Source organism: Octodon degus, unplaced genomic scaffold (assembly GCF_000260255.1).
Source record: "Octodon degus isolate 3935 unplaced genomic scaffold, OctDeg1.0 scaffold00124, whole genome shotgun sequence".
In the NCBI taxonomy this organism is placed as follows: domain Eukaryota; kingdom Metazoa; phylum Chordata; class Mammalia; order Rodentia; family Octodontidae; genus Octodon; species Octodon degus.
The window spans coordinates 3,924,861-3,947,319 of NW_004524700.1; positions in this window are offsets into that span (position 1 = coordinate 3,924,861).

Below are 22,459 nucleotides of genomic sequence, written 5' to 3' on the forward strand. Positions count from 1 at the left end.
CTCAGCTTTTTTATTCAGAGTAGTTAGGGGCATCAACATACTGGGGAATCATGGGCATATATTTTGCATAAGGAGCCTCGTATTTTATTAATTAATTCATCAGATGAAAATGTGCTTTGGTGACTAATTTTTTGGGAGGAAATGCAGTGTCTCATTAGAGATCATCACCATCGTAGCTTAATGTAATTATGTATGTCAAACCTAATGACATTTGACATTATGGCATGAGAGGTTTGCACTAAATGGGATGTGATTTGGAAAGATGAGGCATCTAGGACTGTCTTTGTTTCATTTTTTTTCTCTCCTTAAACAGAAATGCAGGGTGATTGGGAAAGTGAAAGACAAGAAATTCTGGAGCTTGCTGGCATGTCCTTAGTATGACAGACCCAAGTTCATGTTTCACTAAGTTCTTTTATTCCAGTTTATGACCTAGTGGCAAAGCAAAAAGAATTAGCTAAAAATTGTTTTATTTTCAATGTAGCTGTCCAGGAATGCTGGGAAAACAAAATCTCAAGCAAACTACATGGCAATGAAGTTTGATCCCCAAATCAACTCAGTGGTAAACCAAAAAGAGGAATGACATAGTTTGTGTACACTGACCCAGGAAGTGGCTTATTTCCATGGGGGGATGCCATTTTTTAAAATTCCCAATAGTTTGAAGGATACTATACACATATATTTTAATAGATTCAATTTGGCCATCATCAATACCTGTACTTGGACTCTTGCCATAAATTAGGCTTCCACTTTTTTATATTTCTTTATGCTGATACAAGACCCTAAATGTTTGCTGCTGCTAAGGGCAACTAAGGACCAAATAAAGAATGATGACAGAATTCAAGAGGTATTTGAGATGGGACTTGGTACGGTGAGTTTGATTTAAAGCCAAACTATAACTGATTTGCTTCATGATATGGGGAAAAATCATTCACTCACTATCATTAGTATTTTCTTCCCTGCTTAGAGGGCCCTGGTTTCCTCTTGCAAAGCAACTCTGAATTATACCTTCTGTCTGTCCCACATAGTACTAAAGTACAAAGCCTTGCATACAGTAGGGGGTCCCATCTTACATGCCTATAGTACCAGTTCCTGACAATAAATTTTTCTGTGCTCCAGGCAGGCATGTAGATTTCATTTTTAATCACTAGTAATAGTAAACATAATTCTCTAAGTAGGCAGATCTAGTTTAAGATACTTGATAGATTTGGAAAATATTTGGCAGTCTTAGTCTGTTAAATTTTAATTACAATGAGAATGCCTGCTTCTTCAGGATTTTCAAGAAAGACTATGTAAAAGAGTCAAGATTCATTTGCAAATGAATTCACAGTATTTTTCACATCCATGTTTATTTTCATTAATTATGTTTGCTCAGAGGAGAGTATACCATGTAAAACAGTACCTTGTTATCATTTGTTTAAAATTCAACTGAAAATATCCACTACAGATAGAAAAAAGGAGTAAAACAAACAAGATATGTGTGTATTACAAATTCATCCCCCTGACTTGCCAGAAAAGACACATCTGCAGCTTCTTTGATTCACAGGAAGCCAGACTGGCCTTAAAGGAAGCCCTGGATGATCACAGACAGAGGCCAGGGTATTCCTGGCCTATACGTTGCCGAGTCAGGTGTTTGGTGTCCATGTATGTTTTCATGAAACCTGCTGCATACCCATGTTTTGAGCTCTTCAGAGGCATTATTAGTTACCTTGATAAGGCCAGGAATCAGTAACTCCCAAGATGAAGCCACAGCAGAGAGGTGCTGCAGACAACAGCTCTGCTGAGGACATGCTGCAGACCTGAAGGTTTATCTCCCTAGGGCTAGGTTCTCTGACTGAATTCTTTGGAGCAAGCAGTAAACTCCTTTGCATACAAAATAGCATTATTTGGGGCTGGGGAGATGGTTCAGTAGAAGTGCTTCTTCCCTGGCAAGGACAAGGGTCTGAGTTCATTCCCCGGTGCCGCCAAAAAAAAAGAAAAAAGCAAGATAGCATTATTTGAACAAAAGTAACGATTTGACTACACTGAAGGCCTTTGTGAAAATCTAGCTTTTAAGTAAATACCATAAAACATTCTTAGTGCCACTTTAGCGTGAGAGGGCCCTCATCCATGTGTGTGGCCAAGCTCGAGGTATTTTGACTCCTAGCTCTGAACCAGCATGTGGAAGTGATTGTCAGAAGGGAGCGGCTTCAGGCACTGAGTGTAGGCTCAGCAGCAACACCCAAAGCTGGTCCTGGAAGCTGGGGAACAATGCAAGTCCTGTTGTCCAGGAATGTATGTGCAGCATAGTGGTTTCCTGAACACCCCCAGAGATGAGGCAGTAAAAGGTTGAAGGCCAGACAAAGCGAATACCTTCGCTGTTCTGTGCAGGCAAGATTCATTACTCCCCAGTGAGGTTCTAAGTGAATGTGCAGCATTCATTCGCTCCGTGTCCAGTGAGCTGGTATTAGCATGGGGGAGGGGATGTACAGCTTCCCTGGGAAGTAATTTATAGGACTTTGAATAAACAACCTCCCACCTTGAGAAGATAGTAGTCTGCGATTGTAAAAACAAAAGAGAAACACAAATTGGGTGAAGTTGTGAAGCAATGATTATGAAATCCTGAAATTTCCACTAAAATGCATACTGCAGATCTATAATTAGAAACAAATTTAAAAATCATTCCCAAAATTGAAGGACAAATATGGATACCTAGACTCAGGATTAGATGACAAAGTTATCAACGTATCCTGATCTTTTTTCACTTTTATAATTTTTGGTACAGAACACACACATCTAAAGTTAGAGCATCTGGGCCGGGGAGATGGCTCAGTGGAATAAGTGCTTCCCTGGCAAGCACAAGGGCCTGAGTTCAATCCCCGGTTCCACCAAATAAATAAATAAATAAATAAATAAATAAATAAATAAATAAAGTTAGGGCATCTGGGCCGGGGAGATGGCTCAGTGGAATAAGTGCTTCTCTGGCAAGCGCAAGGGCCTGAGTTCAATCCCTGGTTCCACAAAAAATAAAATAAAATAAAGTTAGAACATCTACTTGTCTATGTTAATGTTTCATTTCTCCTCAAGGAATCTACACTCAGCCCTTGACAGGGGATAATGGCTGCTTCGGAGATGCCCTCCAGAGAGCTGACTTTGCAGATGGGATCTGTGAGTTAGATTTCTAAGCTGGAGAAATCTCCCATTTTTACCTTGAAGGTAAAAGTTTTGTGTCTAATAATCTTGGATGATTTTCTTATCTGCAGTTTACTGAAGCCACCTGGGGCCCTTTGGAAGGCCTGCTGTGCCGCCACAGAAGTAGGTAACTGGCTATACATCTGGATACTTCCCTCCCCCATCACTTTATAGGTGGTATTTTCCAAGTCTAATTCTAAAATACGGAGTGGGTTAACACCAGCATAAATCAGAGACAGACAATTGCTTAAAAATGCTTTCATTTAACCACTGCAGAACTTAAAGTGAGAAGATCTTTAGAAGTATTTTAGGGTGAAGAATGAAAACAGACACACCAAAGGGACATTTGCCAACCACATAAATATACAGGCGTTAATCCTCTATACATAAACCAAATATAAATGGAAAGACAATGAGTAGACTGCACATATAAACACACAAAAGCCCCAGTGGATAAATCATAAAGATGTGATAGCAAGGCCCATATGTCTTTAACACTCTTGGGTTCTCTACTCAAGTGACGTGTTATTTGTCCTTGGTTTGCAGTTCCCTTCTTCCATTCCCCATCCTCTCTGGCATTGTTCAGTTGTCTGCTATCGACGCTGTGGGGCTCTTGGTGAATGTGGATGCTCTCCACAAGAACAGCTTTTGAGTGTTACTCAGACCTCTGGTGGGTCTCAGCTTGTATAAAACAAGGATTTGTAGCTCATTAGGAATAGAGCTCTGTTTGAAATAAAATACCTTCTCACTTGAAATAAAATGTCTTCTCCCCAAATGGGGAGCTAATTGGAGAGCAGGAAGAGGAGCTAACTCCTTTCTTGGAAGACCAGGGCACAAGTAATATTCCTAGAGGTTTGGGCAGGAGGTGAGCAAAGAGAAGAAAGCTGATGCACGATGGTCTCTGCTCACCTACTGGAGTGAATTCTGCAGTGTAGAATAGAGTCCAGTTTTGGGCTGGTGAGATGGCTCAGTGGTCTAAAGCACCTACTTAGAACAAGCTTAGCAAAGCACAGGGACTGCGGTTCAATCCCCCAGCACCACATGCCAGCCAGCCCCTCCCCCTGGTGGGCTCAGCTGGCCACACACACAAATAAATAAATAAATAAATAAATAAATAAATAAATATTAAAAAAAAATAGAGTCCAGTAAATACAAGTTAGACATGTACAAGTGAACAATGCTTTCAGTACCAAGTGGAACAGCATATGTAAAAGTTTCATAAAAGTGTAAATTACTCTTTGTGATTAGAGAAAGCAGGGACTACCTAAATTGACTTGACAAGCCACTCTTTTGGGGTGATTGTATTACAGACAACTAAGTCATGTAGAAATAATATATATAGTCAGACAGGGTCAGACCCTCAAGGGTCCACACACAAGGTGACAGTACAACTGTGGGGTTGGCACATTTATTGAGGCCCAGACGTCAAGACAGAGATAGAGGTCAGGATGAGGAGGCGGAGGTTGGCGCTCGGTCCGTCTCTGCCCCCAGCTGTGGCGGCACCCGCGGCTCCTGCTTTAGCGGTTTCTCCCTGGGCAGCGGCGACAGCAACTTGGTCAACACGTTTCGGCCAGCTGAGCCTGCAGCAGCCCAACTCCACTCCCTGTGGCCAGCTGCCTGGCCATGGCACAGCCAGGCCCGGCTTCCCAGCCTGACTTTTCTCTTCAGCAATGAGTAGCAGAATTGGAAAAAATTAATGCAGATTTTTTATGTGCACAGCAGCAGCTTGAGCAAGAATTTAATCAAAAGAGAGCAAAATTTAAGAAGTTATATTTGGCCAAAGAAGGTTCTTAAACCAGGGAGGCAATGTGATGTTTACACATGTGGGTCTGTTTTTTTCACTTATGAGTATAGCCTCTAGTTGCATCCACTTACCTATAAAGGCCTCGAGTTTGTCTTTCTTTGTAGCTGAGAAATACTCCTTTATATAAACATATCATATATACTTTTTGTCCATTTCTCAGATGATGGGCATTTGGGTTGTTTCCAAGATTTGGCTATGCCAAATTATGCTGCTATAAATGTAGAATATAGGGGCCAGGGAGATGGCTCAGTAGAATAAGCGCTTGGCTAGCAAATGCAAGGACATGAGTTCAATCCCCGGTTCTGCAAAAAAAAAAAAAAAAGTAAAAAAACCGTAGGATATGTTTACAGGTGCACTGTGGTATGATGTTTTTAGTTCTTTTGGAAGGATACCCAGAAGGGGGATAGCTAGGTTGAATGGGACCTCCAATCCTACTTAATCAAGATCCCAGAAATTCAGCATAAGAACAATAAATTGAAAGCTGCTAGAGAAAAGAAACAGAACACATTTAAAGGAAAGCCCATTAGAATCACAGCAGATTTCTCAACACAAACCATCAAGTCAAGAAGAGCATGAAGTATTTCAAGTCCTACAAGAAAACAACTTCCAACCCAGATTGATATACCTGGCAAAACCGTCTTTCAAAATTAATGGAGAAGTAGAATACTTCTATGACAAAGAACAACTGAAGAAATTCATGACCACCAAACTAATCCTAGAAAGAATACTGAAACATACTCTAGAAAGGGATCAAAACCATCATTTTCTCTTTTTTAGCTCAAGTTTGCTCAACAGAGCTGGTTTATCCCACCCCCACTTTAGAACAATTGATTATCAGTTTATTAAAACACTTGCCTTGTAGGGGAGCAAAACCAAAAAACAAAAAAACAGTTTGATCCTGGTACTGGGAAAATAAAAAAAAAACAAAAAAACCAAAACAATAAACAGAGATAGAATGACTATACCCTCATACTTCCCCTAAGGCATGAACAGCTGTGATTGGCAGCCTAAATAGGTATTGATCTCATTGGCTGAGGGGCCAGGGAGAGGCACTGACCCACCCCCTCCAAGAAAAGTCCCTGTTCCAGTCCATGTACTTTGCAATCAATATTACCTAAGTGATTGTATTGTAGGCAGCCAAGTTAGATAGAAATATTATAGGCAGTCAGACAGGGCTAGTCCCTCAAAGGAGACAGCACAGAAGACAAAGACAACTGTGGGAGGGATGGATGCTCCTGCTGTGAACTAGACCTAAAGACCTAAAGGCAAATTAAATGCTAAAAGAATAGCACCTGGGGTTGATAGTCTAAATAGATATCAATCACCTGGAAAGACCTAAATGAGTCGCTAGCCCAACCCCCTGTCAGGAAGAGACCCTGTCCCGCATTCCAGTCCCCAACAGCAAACGACCTTGTCCCATATTTATGCCTGCTTGCTACATGACTTGCTTTCCCATTTAATACTGGATTTAATCAGTTTTACCTGAGCAATGGTGCTTGTAATCCCATTGGTTGACCATACTTTTGGCCCACCTAAGGGAGTTCCCATTCTCTCCACCTTAGCCCCACATGGTTTTACACTATAAAAGTCCCTGGAAGAGACAGCTTCCCAGGGGACTACCCGCTCGGGCCCTCCTCCTGTCCCTCTCTTGGACAGGAGCTTTCTTTCTTTCAATAAATATATTCTGCTCATAACCTCTGTTTGTTCCTAAAATTCAATCATTGTTTTTAGAGAACACGAACTCATGCAGGTCAGGTCAGGAGATCGTTTTTCCCCATGTCACTTGCAGGTTCCCTATACGGTTTGGAGGTCACCCACCCGAGATCAGTTTTTCTCTCTGTATCATTTGTACTAGAAATCTTTTTTTTTTTTTTTTTTTTTTTTTTTAATGTAACCAGGGATTGAACTCAGACTCTTGCACTTACCAGGGAAGCGCTTATTTTACTGAGCTATCTCCATGGCCCCTGTACTAGGAATCTTATTGGTTCCCTATAGTTTTGTTCCATCTCACCCCCACTTCATGATTTCCCATTGAATCAATGTTACCTAAGTGACTATACCTGTAATCTTATTAATTGATTATGTTTATTCCCACCTTGAGCTCACTTTACCTCCTGGCTTTTCTATAAAAATTCCCTTGAAAAGCAGGGTCCTTGGTAACCTGCTTGGAACCTCTTCTGTCTCTCTTAGACAGAAGCTGACTTTCCCAAATAAAGAGAATCTGTTCATTGATAGATTCTGGCCCTAGTATGAATTACTGAATTATCATGGTGGTCATCTAATATGACTAAAGCCCTTAAAACAACAGCTTATCTTCCCAGAGACCACTTCCCCTCTTTTCCAACTGAGCCCAGGGTGCAATTTCCTTTCACCTTTCCTGCTGCCACAGGAAAAACCCCAATCAGATATTTCTAAATATATTTCTAAACATACCCCTCAAACTCCATCCCTAACAAAAGTCCTTAAAAACCTCAGTTTTCTTTGTCTCAGGTCAGAGGATCTATCTGCCTCCCCCGTCTGCCCTTGATCCTCTGCGTATCTTTGGAGTTAATAAAGGCTTCTTTTATCTTTCTATCTCTTTACTGCACTGCTGAAAAACCTGTCACTCATAACCCTCCATTGTTCCTAGAATTCATTCTTTCATTTTAGAAAACATGCTCTCTTATCCAACATTTAGCAGGTTGGGCATTTCTTTCTCTTATATCAACCTCAGAGAAACTACTACTTCTCTTAAAAGATGTATTTCTATAGTACTGAGCAGGTCTACAGATGCCACAGCATGTTCTATTCACATAATGTTTGAATTTATTTAACTTTGGCTAACATATTAAGATACTGTTCTATCATTAGGATCCCTGGAATTGATACACCCCCTGCACAGGAGGGCTGGAGGCTCAACAGGGCTCAGAAAGAACAAAGAGACCAGTGAGTATGAGGGCAACTCCCTGTACTGCTGGCGATTGGGCGGCCTTGAAGTGAGTGGCTAGTAGATGGAGGCCTGCTGAAGGGGTAGCTGTTTACAAGTAGGCGAACTATTCCAGGGGCAAGGCCAAGCAGCGGCACAGCAGTTTACAAAAGGGCTGGAAGGCGGGACCTTTTACCTAGCCTAGAGTTATTCAGACGACTCAATAGCTTTGCATAGCAACGGAAGGCTTCCTGACAGGAGTTAAAAGCTGCCGGAAGAGTGGAGCTATTCTCTGGGAAAGTCACACATGCAGAGTCATTAACCCCCTGAGGGAAAGTGTGAAATTATCCTGTACTGGGGGCTGGGTTAACTTGTGTGGCCCTATTGTGGTCTATTCCCAGACCCCCTTTTGCCAGAAAAGAACAAATCTTTTTCTTTCCATGTAATTAGTGGGTTTGGGGCCCCAGATCACCAAAACAGTTGAGGTCTCTATATTTTGTGTTACTATGTGGCCTCTTAGCCCATTCCTGCATAATTAACAGCCCTGAGAACCACAGGCTCTGAGGCGCTGGAACGAGCTTTCCGGTCTCACCTTGAGTTAAATAGTGAGAGGAAATGCCTCTTCGCCTTCTTCACCCAGTTCGGAGACGCGGGAGCAACATTTCTCCTTGGCGCCTACAGAGTTATTTTTGTGCATTATTAGAGTTGGTTAATTTTAATTTAGTATGAAGAAATAAAGTTACTCTCTCAAATAATGTGTTTGTAAATACTTGCTTTAATGGCATAAAATTTCTCCTTCTCAGAAGAAAGAGAAAAGGAAAGAGAATCCCTTGTTGAGCTATCAACAGAGTCCCCAGAAGGCTTTAAACCTCTGGTCCGCAAGTCTAGCGCTGTGAGTCGGCTGGGTAAATATTAAACAAAGGGAAAAGCAAGCGCTCAGAAATCATGCAGATGTGGACGGAGGTGCCACTTTCACGCCTTTTCAGCAGAACAATGTCAAGCAATTTGCTTATCATTTCTGAACCCCAATTTCTGTATTTGTAGAATGAGAGCTGAATCGTGTAAGCCTAATAAAAATATCTGTAAAGAACCTAAGTACCATAGAGGGGGAAGCGGTTAAGTAAATGACATTACATCTGCAGCTTGGGGTTTTATGTGAAGTGTAACAACAGGTAGAGGTGTGTGCTACTGCGGAAAACTGCCTAAAACTGTAAGATGGATAAAAACAAGACGTGGAACAACCTGCATCCCGGAGTTTCTTTTGTGTACATAAAATAAGGAGAGCAGCATCATGGTGTGCGCCCAAGAGTAAGAGCAGGGTGGGAAGCTTGAGAAACAAGTTAAAGTTAGCAAGAGCAGGAAAGGAATGGAAAGTTTGGGATGGAAAGGAGCGGGTTTACATTCTTCATTTATGCTTCTCTCTGTTGTTTAGATTTTCTAGCCCACACCATGTGTTACTTTTATTTTTTAAATGTCAGCAGATTATATTTGCATAGTAAGATCACGGATCTTTTTTCATCTTTAAATTTTTCTCTGATTATAAAATAAAAACGTTTGTTGATATGGAAATTACATCAAGTGAGATGGGAAGTGCCCAGAACACATGATGGGCTTGATTAGTGTTCTTGCAAGTAGAGGGGGAGCAGATCTGGTTTTTCTGCCTCTTCTTTTTTATATGCACTTTTTAAAAGACAATAGTTACAAACTTACATATGAATTACTTTATGACTATTTAAAAAAAGCGTTAATCAGATATGTGGTAGGTGTCTGTATTCCTAGTGTTGTAGGCAGCTGAATTAGACAGCAATATTATATAGGCAGTCAGACAGGGCTGGGCCCTCAAAGAGAAAGCACGGAAAACAAGACACCTTGCAACTGTGAGAGAGACGGATGCTCCTGCTGTGGGCCAGACCTAGAGACCAAAGATCGAACAAATGCTGACCTCCCTAAAGATTAGCATCCGGGATTGATCATCACCCTGAGGAAGCCGGGAAGAGTCACTAATCCAACTGCTACCAGCTGGCTACCAGCTAACCTCTTGTTCCACATTTGTGCCCACTTGCTACGTGACTCACTTTCTTTCTTTCTTTTTTTTTTTTTTTTTTTTTTTTTTGGCAGAACTGGGGATTGAACCTGAGTTCAATCCTTGTGCTTGCCAGGGAAGCGCTTATTCCACTGAGCCATCTCCCTGGCCCCAATTCTAGATTTTTTTTTTTTGGATGTGGTACCAGGGACCGAACTCAGGACCTTGCACTTGCTAGGCGAGCACTTATTCCACTGAGCTATCTCCCCAGCCCCTGTGACTCACTTTCACATTCAGTTCTGGATTTAATGAATTTTACCTGAGCAATGGTGCTTGTAATTTCATTGGTTGACCATAGTTTTGTCCCACCTTATGCCCACCTAAACAAGTTCCCATGTTCTCCACCTTAGACCCATCTTACTGTATGGTTTTACTCTATAAAAATTCCTAGAAGAGACAGTTTCCCAGGGACAACCTGCTCAGGTGCCCCTTCTGTCCGTCTCTCAGACAGAAGTCTTCTTTCCCCAATAAATAAAAGTTCTAAATAAAAGTTAAGACCTCCTTTTGTTCCTAAAATTCATTCTTCAGTTTCACAGAACACAAACTCATCCAGGTACCTCTCAGGTCGGGAGTTTCATTTCCCCTGTATCACTAGGACTCTAGCAGGCTGAGGCAGGAAGATCACAAATTCAATTCCAGCCTGGGAAATGTAGTGATTTAGTGACAGCCTGGTTTAAAATAAAATAAAATAAAGAAATTAAAAGGTCTGGAGATTGGGTATATCACTCCAGGCCAATGTCTTGGGTTCAAGCCCCCCCCCCCCCCAAAAAAAAAAAAAGGCAAGAAAGTGTTTACTCTCCATCTGTTATTCTGTCATTCTGTCATTTTTGGTTCATGACCATGACTGTCCTGGATGTCATGATAGATCATCAGATTTGTAGCAGGAGCAGATTTGCCAGATCGATTGTTATTTATCACCGGCAGGCTCTTTGATCTTTCTCAGCCTCAATCTTCTCACCGGTAATCCAGGTATCCATATTATCTCTAAGGTCTCTCTAGCTCTCAATTTGCATTTCCATTCCCTGATGAAGTTGACGTAGCTCAGGAGCAGAGGGTGAAGTGGCAGCTGTCAGAGGTTCAAAGACAGAAGAAAAGAATTGTCAGGAAGGGAAGGGTGAGGATAGGAGAGTCTCCTTAAACAAACCCAATCTGTCACAGCCCACACAGATGCTAATTGTTCTTCTTTCCAGTCAGTAACTTAAAACTTGCTCTGTCAATGACTCCATAGAAGCAGAGCTCTATTACTCTAGGAAAGAATGCTGTGGGGGTAGAAAAGGTGTGATGGCTTTCTTCAAACATCATGAAGGGTCATGACTGACACCCCACAACAAAAGACAGGATCCGGAGGGAAAGACCTAATGCAATCTTGTTTTTACTTGGTTTGGGTGTTTTTGTAGTTCTGGGGATGGAATCTCAGGCCAAGCAAGTGCTCTGTCATGACCTGAACCCCAGCCCAAGCATAACAAATTCTATGATCAAAGTTTTATGTGACCTAAGATACTTCAGAAATGAAAGACCCTCTGAAAGCCAAACTTCTGAGACCAAGCAATCTTTAAAATAAAATAAAATGATTTATTGAGCCATTACAGACTAGCCATAAAGAGGAAAGATAGGAGTTTTGGACAACGTTCTGCCACTACCAACAGCAGGACTGGCTAATAGTTGGAAGATGTGAGCCAAAGCAGAGTTAGGAGCATTATTTTCATAAGCTCCAGGGAAGGAAGGAAAGCTCTATCACCTACCTTGTCTGTAAAATGGGCAAAATTTGGAACATGAAGCTACTCTGCTAAGAGAAATGCAGCACGTCTTGTTGCTTCTTGATTGGTTGTGGATGTGAGCAGAATGCTATGGCACACGGTGGTCTTTCTCCTGGGGCTCTGAAGGTCTTGAACATATGTTTAGGACTAGAGTATCAGCCAGCTTTCCTGTCCCTGGGCTACATTGCCTGGCATGACAGCTTAAAGGAGAAGTTTAATTTGTTTCAGTGTTCTCAAGGGATTCTGTCCAGTGTGGCCGGCTCCAAGGCAGGAGTATCCTGATGGAGGGTGTGGAGGACCAAGGATGCCTTATGGTAACTGTGAACCAGAGTGAGGCATCAGGGCCACAGAGGGAGCCAGAGATCAGGCACAGTGTGCACAGCCACTCCTGCTCTCACGCCCCATGTGGGCCCTCACAGTGCACTTCCCACTGTGAAGCTGTGATTCCCAAGCGTGCCAAGTCCACAAATGTAATGTCACCAAAGTGGCACAGTTTTGTTGCTACTGTTAGTTTGGCCTTAAGAGGTTAGCTGAACAGCTTCTCCATCTCCCCTCTCCTCCACCTCCTGGCTAGTAACTGAATTCAGAACATCTTAGCATTTTTCTGTTATCAACCTGAAGAACAAAAGAAAACTTTTTTTTTAATACTGTTTTTTAAAAATTTTATTTTGAGAGGCCGGGGAGATAGTTCAGTGGAATAAATGCTTCCCTGGCAAGTGCAAGGGCCTGAGTTCAATCCCCGGTTCCACCAGAAAAAAAAAAAAAAAGTCATCAGGGTGACCCTGCCATGATAGGTGTTTAAATAAACCTAGCAGCAATTAAAAAAAAAAAAATCATCATGGTGGTGACCCAACAGGTGGAGGCCCAAGAACAGCTGCTCGTGGCTGATTTCTTCCTTTCCAGAATAAAATCTTCTCTTCATTTTTTCACTATGCCACGCCTTCTATGTAGCCTTGCTACACCATACCATCTGTGTAAACTCCACCTCTAGACCTGATGCAGGGAGAAAAACTGATCTTGGGTTGATGACCTCCAAACCTTATAGGGAACCTCCAAGTGACATGGGGAAAAATGATCTCCCGACCTGACTTGGACGAGGAGTTCTTGTTCTCTAAAACCAAAGAATGAATTTTAGGAACAAATGGAGGTTATGAGCAGAATATATTATTGAAAGAAAGAAAGCTCCTGTCCAAAGAGAGGGACAGGAGGGGGACCCGAGCGGGTAGTCCCCAGGGAAGCTGTCTCTTCCAGGGACTTTTATAGTGTAAAACTATGAGGGGCTAAGGTAGAGAAAGGGGGAACTCGCTTAGGTGGACGTGGGGTAGGCCAAAACTATGGTCAACCAATGAGATCACAAGCACCATTGCTCAGGTAAAAGTGATTAAATCCAGTATCAAATGGGAAAGTGAGTCATGTAGCAAGTGGGCATGAATACGGGACAGGGTCTCTTCCAGTTGGGGGTTGGGCTAGTGACTCACTGGGGTCTTTTTAGGTAATGGATACCTATTTAGAATATCAATCCCAGGTGCTACTCTTTTACCGTTTGTTTGGCCTTTAGGCCTTTAGGTCTAGTTCACAGCAGGAACATCCGCCCCTCCCACAGTTGTGTCTTCTGTGCTGTCTCCTTTGAGGGCCTGGCCCTGTCTGTCTGCCTACAATAATTCTATCTAACTAGGCTGCCTACAACAGTCCCACCTGGTAAAGAGCCCACAACAAGCTCAGTTGGGGCGGAGGAAGGAAGTCTTTTCCACACACGCCAGAGCACTGTATGAAGAGTGTGGAGCTGCAGAAACGTGATTGGACAAACATGCGAGCTAACAGCAGGAGAGGGAGGAGACCCAGGGAGGCCTCTGAGCTCAGATGGAAAGTGAAAGAGTGCGGCTTACGTGGGGAAGGTGGAATTCTAACTGTTGTGACGTGAGAAGAGGATCCGGCTTCTAGAACTAACTTTAGGGTGGGCACAGGTGCTCCAAGCAGGAAGCAGGGGACGGAGGGGGGCCGGGAATCAGAAATACCTGACCTTGAGATTTCTCGCTCTCTTCTAGTTTAGGGTACTCAGGGCCACTCACCAAGGGTTACACTTTGGGACCTGGGGTTCTGAGCTTCCGTGCTGCACTTCCCAACCCTCGGAGTTACAGAAGACAGGGATTATTTTTATCGCCTATAGTAAAAGACAGATTAGTGAGAAGTGTGACTGGATAAAAGAGATGGCCCTAGAATAAACTGCGGTGACTTCGCAGTAAGGTCTGTTTAGGGTTTTCTCTGTGTCCCCTGGTGCCTAGAGATAGACATGTATGTATGTATGTATGTATGTATGTATTTTGCAGTACAAGGATTAAGAGTCACACCTTTATTTATTTTATTTTATTTTTTTTTTTTTTGGCAGAACCGGGGATTGAACTCAGGCCCCTGCACTCTCCAGAGAAGCACTTATTCCACTGAGCCATCTCCCCAGCCCCTAAAAGTCACACCTTTGCACTGAGCTATATTTCTCGTTGCCCCTCCCAGTCCTCACTTATTTTTTTATCCCTCAGTTGTTCCGGACGGGCTGGAACATGTGGCCTCCTACCCCTGCCTCCCCACTTGCTGGGTGGCACTTGTGTGCTACCATGCCTGTCTCCGTTTTAAATTTTATGGCTTTCTCCAGAGGAAAAGTGTGAGAATTTGGTGAGAATAGCCTTCCTGCGTTTGCTTTTGCTGTTTTCTCAGACAATGAGGTGGCATATTGAGGCATATGTCCTGAATTCCAACAGAGTATATAAAGTCAACACTCCTATCCAAGGCAGCTGCTAGCAGGGAACAGGCCTGTACAACACAGTGGAGGCCTAACCTGTTGTGTGTGGGTGGATACGTATATGCACATGTATCTATTTATAATAAAATAGACCATATGGCTCAGAGCACCGCGGGGCCCCACCAAGGCACTGTGCAAACAGCTGTCTTCCTTGCCTTAGCCCAGAGACAGCCCAAATCCAGTTCTCTTAATAGTCAAGGAAACAAAAACACGGAGTGGCACTCTTGTGGAGTTCTTGCTGTGTTGGGAGTGTATGATGCACTCTCTTCTAGTGTTGATGCTGTTTATGGCAGCCAGGAGAACTCTCTGCGCCTCCTGGATGGTCAGAAAGACTTTACTCCCCTCCCTCAGCCTGTTCTGCAGGAGCAGATTCTGTGTGGCAGGAAGAAGTGGGCTCCGTTGCCATGGCCACTTCCCGCTTGCCCAAGGACATGTCCGCCCTAAGACCTCATTAGAGCCAGAGCACTCTGCGACCCTGAGCCTTGAATAGCTCTGTGAGTTCTGGGCCCTGGCACACATCCTTCGCATACTTTTGCCCCATGAATGGAGTGGAGCTGATGTGGGGCCGACAGACTGATGTGTTCTTCTTTTTTTTTTTTTATTTATTACATTTATTTATTGTGTGTGTGTATGTGTGTGTGTGTGTGTGTGTGTGTGTGGCCAGCTCAGCCCACCAGGGGGCGGGGCTAGCTGGCATATGGTGCTGGGGGATGGAACCGCGGTCCCTGTGCTTTGCCAAGCTAGTTCCAAGTAGGTGCTTTAGACCACTGAGCCATCTCTCCAGCCCCTGATGTGTTCTTAAATTGGGACATACATAACATTTAAAACCCTAACAATAGGACCAACAAACCAAATTAGAACAATGCTAGTAACCATTAAATGGAGCAATAATATGAACAAATAATCCACATGGTTTTCTGTAACTGTAATTATGTTGTAATTCTTGTTTTATTTTTCATATAAAAAGACTTCATGAACTTTTTTTCATGTCACTTTGTGGCCTTCAAAATTAATTCTGTTAAGATTTAAAAGAAAATAGGCATGGTGGCTTCAGGCCTCTTCAGAGTCAGCACCCAAAGCACGTGAAATGATAGACAAAGGGTGATAGGGTCATTTACAGCATCTCTAATTTGGATTATGGACCTCTGTTTAGTTACAGTGGTTTGCCACTGTTTATGAGGAAGTCCCAGGCTGTGTATATCGGTTCTAAGTAGATGTACAGATGTCTCTGCCTCTCTTTGTCCCATGTGTCCTTGAATTGGGCAGCTGCTTGTCTGTTTCTCTTGTCAGCTGGAGACTGGCTGTAAGGAAGACCTTGGGCAGAGCTTCCCTTTAACCCTCCACATACTTGCTCCCTCTAATGGCATGCTCAGAATTCTCATCTGAGAGAATATAACTATTTTTTTTTTTTTTAGTGGTGGAACTGGGGGTTGAACTCAGACCCTTGCGCTTGTCAGGGAAGCGCTTATTCTACTGAGCCATCTCCCCAACCCCTGAAACTACTTTTAATTCATTGTTTCCTGATAAGTATGTAGAAACTAGAAAATATGACCAGACTCCAGTTGGATTAATGGTGTGGCTCCTCAGTATAGGGGTTCCAACAACATGGGTGATGGGTGCTCTTGCCATCTCAAATGGTTCAGGGTGAAGAAGGGTGACTGGACTCAGGGACTCTTAGTTTTGGGCTTCACGTCTGACTCTGCAGTGCTCTGGAGCAGTTGGCTGCTCTACCGGTGTGAGGTCCAGGATCCCCGGGAGAGCTGCGCATCTGGGTGGAAGCTGTGTAGTGAGGCTAGAACTCCCCCAGCCAGCGTGGGCCTCCTCCCTCTCCTCTGAGACTGTCCCCGCCCACTCTTACAGTCCCTGCCTGCCAGAGGAAGGGCCCTCAGAGGAAACCCAGGGGCACAGCAGTGTGCTCTGTCTGCACAGTTCCTGTGAGCTCTGCGCAGCAGGCTGTCTGCCCAGGCTGGCCGCTCAGAGAAAGGCTCAAACCCTTAAATGGCCAGTGTGAAACCTTGGCTGCAGAAGACAGCACAGACTGGGAGAGAGGGTGTGACCTTGCTTTTCAAGGGGGGGGAGAAAAGGATTCCAATCCCAGGTATGCAGCAGAAGGAAACCTCTTGTGAGACCAACCACACCTGCCGGAGGTAGGCGTTCAGGCAAGCTTGGACACAGACCATCATAGGGCATCCAGGATTGTTAGAAAGACACTGACAAGGGGCTGGGGAGATGGCTCAGTAGACTAACCGCTTGCCTGGCAAGCTCAAGGGTCTGAGTTCAATCCCCGGTTCCGGAAAAAAAAAAAAGAAAGAAAGAAAGAAAAGAAAAGAAAAAAAAGAAAGACCCTGACAAAACTTTCAAGATCAATGCCCCTAGTCACATCAGAGCAGAGCAAATGGCAGTGGTAACAGGTTCTAATTAAAAATTCACATTTTCATTTGAGCCAATTTAGTAAGAAGGTTTTTTTGTTTTTTTAAAACTTTTCTTGGTTTGATTGTTTTCAGTTTATAAAACAAATTCTATTTTCCCCTACAATTACGTTAAATGACTGTCTCTGAAGAAATGCTTTGCATATGGATGCCCTCCAATTTGGCTTCTCTGGATGTGTGTGTCATGCAGCCCAGGAGGGTCATTTGCAGTATTGCAAAGGGTTGTCTGGTAGAGTCTGGCCCAGGCATAGGAATGGCTAGAGGCTTTAAAGAGTATAATCTGGTGGTATCCTTTAAGTAGCTACTTTGATCTCTTATACCAGTTGTCAGACAATGAGGCTGGGGGCAGAACTGTTGCTGAAAGTTGTGATGTTATAATCTGCTGCTAATTATCTTACCAGAGTCAAAAAGTTGGGGCTGATGGCTTGAAATTTCCAATACATAAAAATCAGCTTCCATTTTAGTTGAAATGCTACATCCTGCGACCTGTTTTTAATTGACTTGCCTCCTCTTCATTCTTCAAAGCAGGGCTCTGCCAAAGCCACCAGCTTCCGACTTTGAAGCTCCCTTTAAAAAGAGAAAAAACAAAGGCCAAAAGTCAAGGGCTTTCAACTACATATGTTTTAAGCCAAATTTACAAATGCCTTTTTTTTTTTTTTTTTTTTTAGTTTTCAAAAGGTTATTCTTAGTGAGCTCTTTGATCTGGAAAAACAAAAAGAAACCAAGACACCCCATGTTGATTTTTTTTTTTTAAATCTTTCTTAACCTTTGGTCAAGAATAGATGTCATCTATTCTTCTAATTTTTAAAGACTGAAGTTTAATGTTTCTGATATGTACAGCAAAATACATGAGCTGTGGCTCAGGGTTCATGGAATTTGCTCAGGGAACCGTCATCTTTTATAGCCTTCTTGAATTGCAAAATTTATTTTGCAGAAATAAAATCTCAGTAATTTGAAATTAAAGCAAATGTTTGCTCAGTTCACACACACACATGAAAATTGTTCACAAATTTATAGCAGAAAATAAGGTATCTGAGCCCATTTCATAACAAATGTTTTATTTTGATAATAGATTCAGATACATGCTCAAAACTTAAGCAGTTCCCTAAAAAAATGTCAAGAAGATGTACAAAGAGTTAGTTTCTTCAAGGCTAAAATGTACAGCAGCCCCTTTAATTTGGTGCCATTGTGTGTCTTCCAGTCAAACTGACAACTATTTCTATCTTGGCATGGTTCTTGCTTGACAGTGTTGAGTTACTTTCAGTCTCTGTAGAACATTAACCCATATTCAGGTTATAGTGGATAAAAAATATTCTTCCTCTGTCTGTCTCATGTTCATTGTCTGGGGTCCTGAAAATTGGGTTGATCAGAAAATATTAATAGAAAACATCAAGCAGAAGTTCTTAACATGTGCATTGCATATACCCATGGGAGAACCCAGTCATGAGTAAGTCAAAGTGGTTAAAACCTGGCCTTATATAAAATATCCAAACAAAAGCATTCTTGTCATTTTAGAGAAGCAACATATAAACTCAAAAAAAGGGTTTTGAGTTTATAGGAAGGCAAATGTGTATGGAACATAAGTGCACATTAACATCTAGTTAGTAAGGGTTGTCATCAGGATTTCCCTGGTGCCATCTCTGGTCCAAGACAGTGTTTTCTTTGGTCATTAACTTCTACCACTCCTGATGGACAGGGGAGGAAATCAGAAATTATCCTATTGTAGGTAAATAGGAAAATGACAGAGTTTCCTTCCATCTTGCTCTTCTTGATTGCCTACCATTTCATAACCCTTATGTCAAAGAGACATATTTTAGGGTGTTAGATTCATCTGTCCTTTGGGGTAATGTTTTTCCACTTAGAACCCTCCCTTGCCCCCTTTGGTTTTGACTTCATGCGGTTTCTATGAGGTGAGAATTACTGTTACCTCTGTTTTCTGGAGGTGGACACTGAGGTTCAGAGAGATTTGGGTGAGCTTGGTTCCTAGGTGAGCCAGGTTGAGGTTTGATGATTCATATTCTTGCACGTATGCTGTGGATCCTCTATCCATATGTTTAGGTTTAATATCAAAGGGAATAGTATGTGAAGGGGTTTATCCCCCAACCTTTATTCTGATGCGTTAGTCAAAATATGCTTTTTGTTCTGAGCATCTTGTAAGTTCCATGTCACCATAGCACTTGAATTCATTCAAACAATATTTTTTGAGCACTATCGACTATTAGATCCTTTTCCAAATATGGCACATATAGCAGTAAACAAGACAGAAATGGTCACTCTCATTTCTTGGGTCTGGGAAAAAGAAAATAGCTGGTAGAAATAAAAAAATCCATTCTGATATTTACAGATGCTATGGAGAATAGAGCAAGAGCGTTGGGCATAAATGTGAGGAGGAGGTGACAATTTAGGTGATGTAGGAGATAATATTTTTTCATAGGGTGGATATATATTCAATCTGTCTAAAAACATTCAAATTCTTGTATTTTGTCGGTTCTATGCTGGCTATGGTAGACTTGGCCTATGCGCTATACAAGATCCCACATGGAGAATGTTTCTAATTTTACAGATGAAAAGAAAAGCAATTGGGAAGACTGAACATGTAGCTCAGAGTTAGAATCCTTACCTGCCTACCATGTTCAAGGTGCTGGCTTTAAAAAAATTAATTAATTAATTAAAAAGAAAAATCTGGGGGCCTGCCCAATAGCTCAGTTGTTTAAGTGCCTGCTTAAACAAAACCCTCACGCTCAAGCTTCTGTGGTTCGAAGATAGTCACAGCAAACTAGAAATGCCCTAAAGGCATCTTCGGGCCTCAAAAAAAAAAAAAAAAAATTAAAAAGAAAAATCTAAGGCAGAGAGAGGTCATAAGATTTCATCCGATCACATACTTGCCTTGTACCAAATTAGGTCAAGATGTAATTTTTCTTGTCTCCCAAAACCAAGCTCCTTCCATGACACTGCACAGCCTCTGTCTCCTGGAATTGTCTTTTGTCGGTGCAGCAGCAGGACTGTTTCTCCCTGCCCAATTCCAAAGGCCAGGGAAGCTCAGCAGGAGTCCAGACATGCAGCAGGTCTTGATAGCTCAGACCCATGTACGATGGCAGCACCCTTACCTTGAATAGCCATGCAAAGCACAAACTTATCACAAATGTAAAGATTTTTAATTGGAAATGAGGGACTCAAGCAGATGTTCTGCGGCAAGCACAACAAATGTGTGTGTGTGTGTGTGTGTGTGTGTGTGTGTGAGTAGTAGTAGTAGTAGTAGTAGTAGTAGTAGTAGTAGTAGTAGTAGTAGCTAGGCATGGTTTGTTTCAGGACTCTGAGCAGCTCTGTGCTGTCATTTTTTTTGTGTGCAAAATTATAGACAAAGGTTTTGGCACAGCCCAGAGCTCTGAGGCCACATGCACCAGGAAAGCCCAGCAAGGTCCACTTAGGTCGGAAGATTCCTCTGATCTGATTGCCAATGGTTCACCTCTCCATCTCCATGACAGAGACCTGGAAACACAGCCCTACTTCACACAAAGCCACTCTGCCACTGTGTGAGACCCACTCACAGGCTGACGTTTCCACTCCCTTCATCATCTTTGTTTCTACTCTTCTAAAAAATTTTCCACATAATTGAAAAATAAAAAACTTTATTTTCATCATATAAAGAATGCAAATTTATTGTGGACTATTTAGAAAGTCCTAAAGGGGGACTGGGGAGATAGCTCAGTAGAATAAGCACTTGCCTGGCAAGTGGAAGGTTCTGAGTTCAATCCCCAGTTCCTCAAAAAAAAAAAGGAAGTCCTAAAGAACACAAAGAAGAAATCCAAATCACTATTCTGATCATCCAAAAGTAATCATTAGTATGTAGTCTGTAATGCTCCAATCTAGTTTTCTAAATATTTTTTTTGGCAGAACCAGGGATTGAACTCAGGCCTTTGTGCTTGCCAGGCAAGCATTTATTCCACTGAGCCATCTCCCCAGCCCCTTAGTTTTCTAAATCTGATAATAGCTTTTCATTTGACAATAGTTTTTACAAAAACTAATAAAAATAGAATTTGTAGAAAAATGGATGAACCTTGAGATTGTAATATTAAGGGAAATAAATCAGACAGAGAAGGATGAGTACCCCATGGTCTCTCCTATATGAGAAAACCAAAATATAAATAACTTAAAGTCCAAAATAAAAAAGAGTTGATAGGAAACAGGGGGTAGACTTTTTGGAGGTAGGGAGGAGCTTTATGGAAGAGTGGAGAAGAAGGGGTAAGGAAAAATGGACTATACTTTAAATTGATGTTTAACTAGTTTATTTTTAATTTTTTTAAAATAATAAAATAGTAATACAATTTGGCATTTTATTTACTATCTACTACTTCTCAACTACCAAAATTCTGTGAAATGGTACTACAATTGCTAGTAAAAGAAATAGGTCCAGGGGCCAGGTAGATGGCTCAGTAGGTTAAGTGCTTCCCTGGCAAGCACAAGGGCCCGAGTTCAATCCCTGGTTCAAAAAAAAAAAAAAAGAAAGAAAGAAAGAAATAGGGCTGGTGAGATGGTTCAGTGGTCTAAAGCACCTACTTAGAACAAGCTTAGCAAAAGCACAGGGACCCAGCTCCACATGCCAGCCAGCCCTGCCGCCTGGTGGGCTAAGCTGGCCACACAGACACAGACACACAGACACACACACACACACACACACACACAAATAAATAAATAAAAAAAAAGAAAGAAATAGGTTCTGAGATTGATGTTTCTCTTCCTTCTTTCATGAGATATCTTATTTGAGCCATGTTTCAGTTTATTTGGAAACTCCAGCTCAAAGTGTTGTCAGCTTTGATCTCCTAGCTTGCTTGCAGATTTTTATATCCAGCTGCAGACTTGGTGTCTTAATTTTGATCTCAAAGATGCCTAAAAGGTGCAGTTCTTGTGTGAGAGTTCTGCATGGAGTGACCCAAAGGCCCACACCTCTGCCCCTGCGGCCCCGCTTGCAAGCTGCCTTCTTAGCAGATACCACCAATCCAATGCTCACCTTCTTGAGTTTGTTCTTTGCACATCAGCTAAAAGACCTTTTTAAGATGCACATTCGAGGACCAGGGAGATAGCTCAGTAGAATAAGTCCTTGTGTGGCAAGTGCAGGATCCTGAGATCAGTTCCCAGTATGGAAAGAAAAAAAAAAAAAAGATGCGTATTTGATTAGGCCTCCATGAACTTCTAACCTTGAGTGACTTTCCTCTGCTCTTCAGAGAGAGGCTGGAACCCTTAACAGACAGGCACGCTGAGCGTGGGGCTCTGCCTTTCTGAGCTGCTTCCCTCCCGGGCTGCCCACACAGTACCCTAATCACACCACATCTTCTCACTTCATTTAATTAAACTTCAACATGATTTTTATATTTGCTGTACTCCTGTACTCCTGTCTGAAATGTCCTTTATTCTTTTCCTGGATGACCCAGATTTGTCTTCATAGGTAGATATGGCCATCCTAAACCTCTCTGGCCATATCGGTTCCTTGTATTATTTGTTCTCTTGGTACCATGCAATTC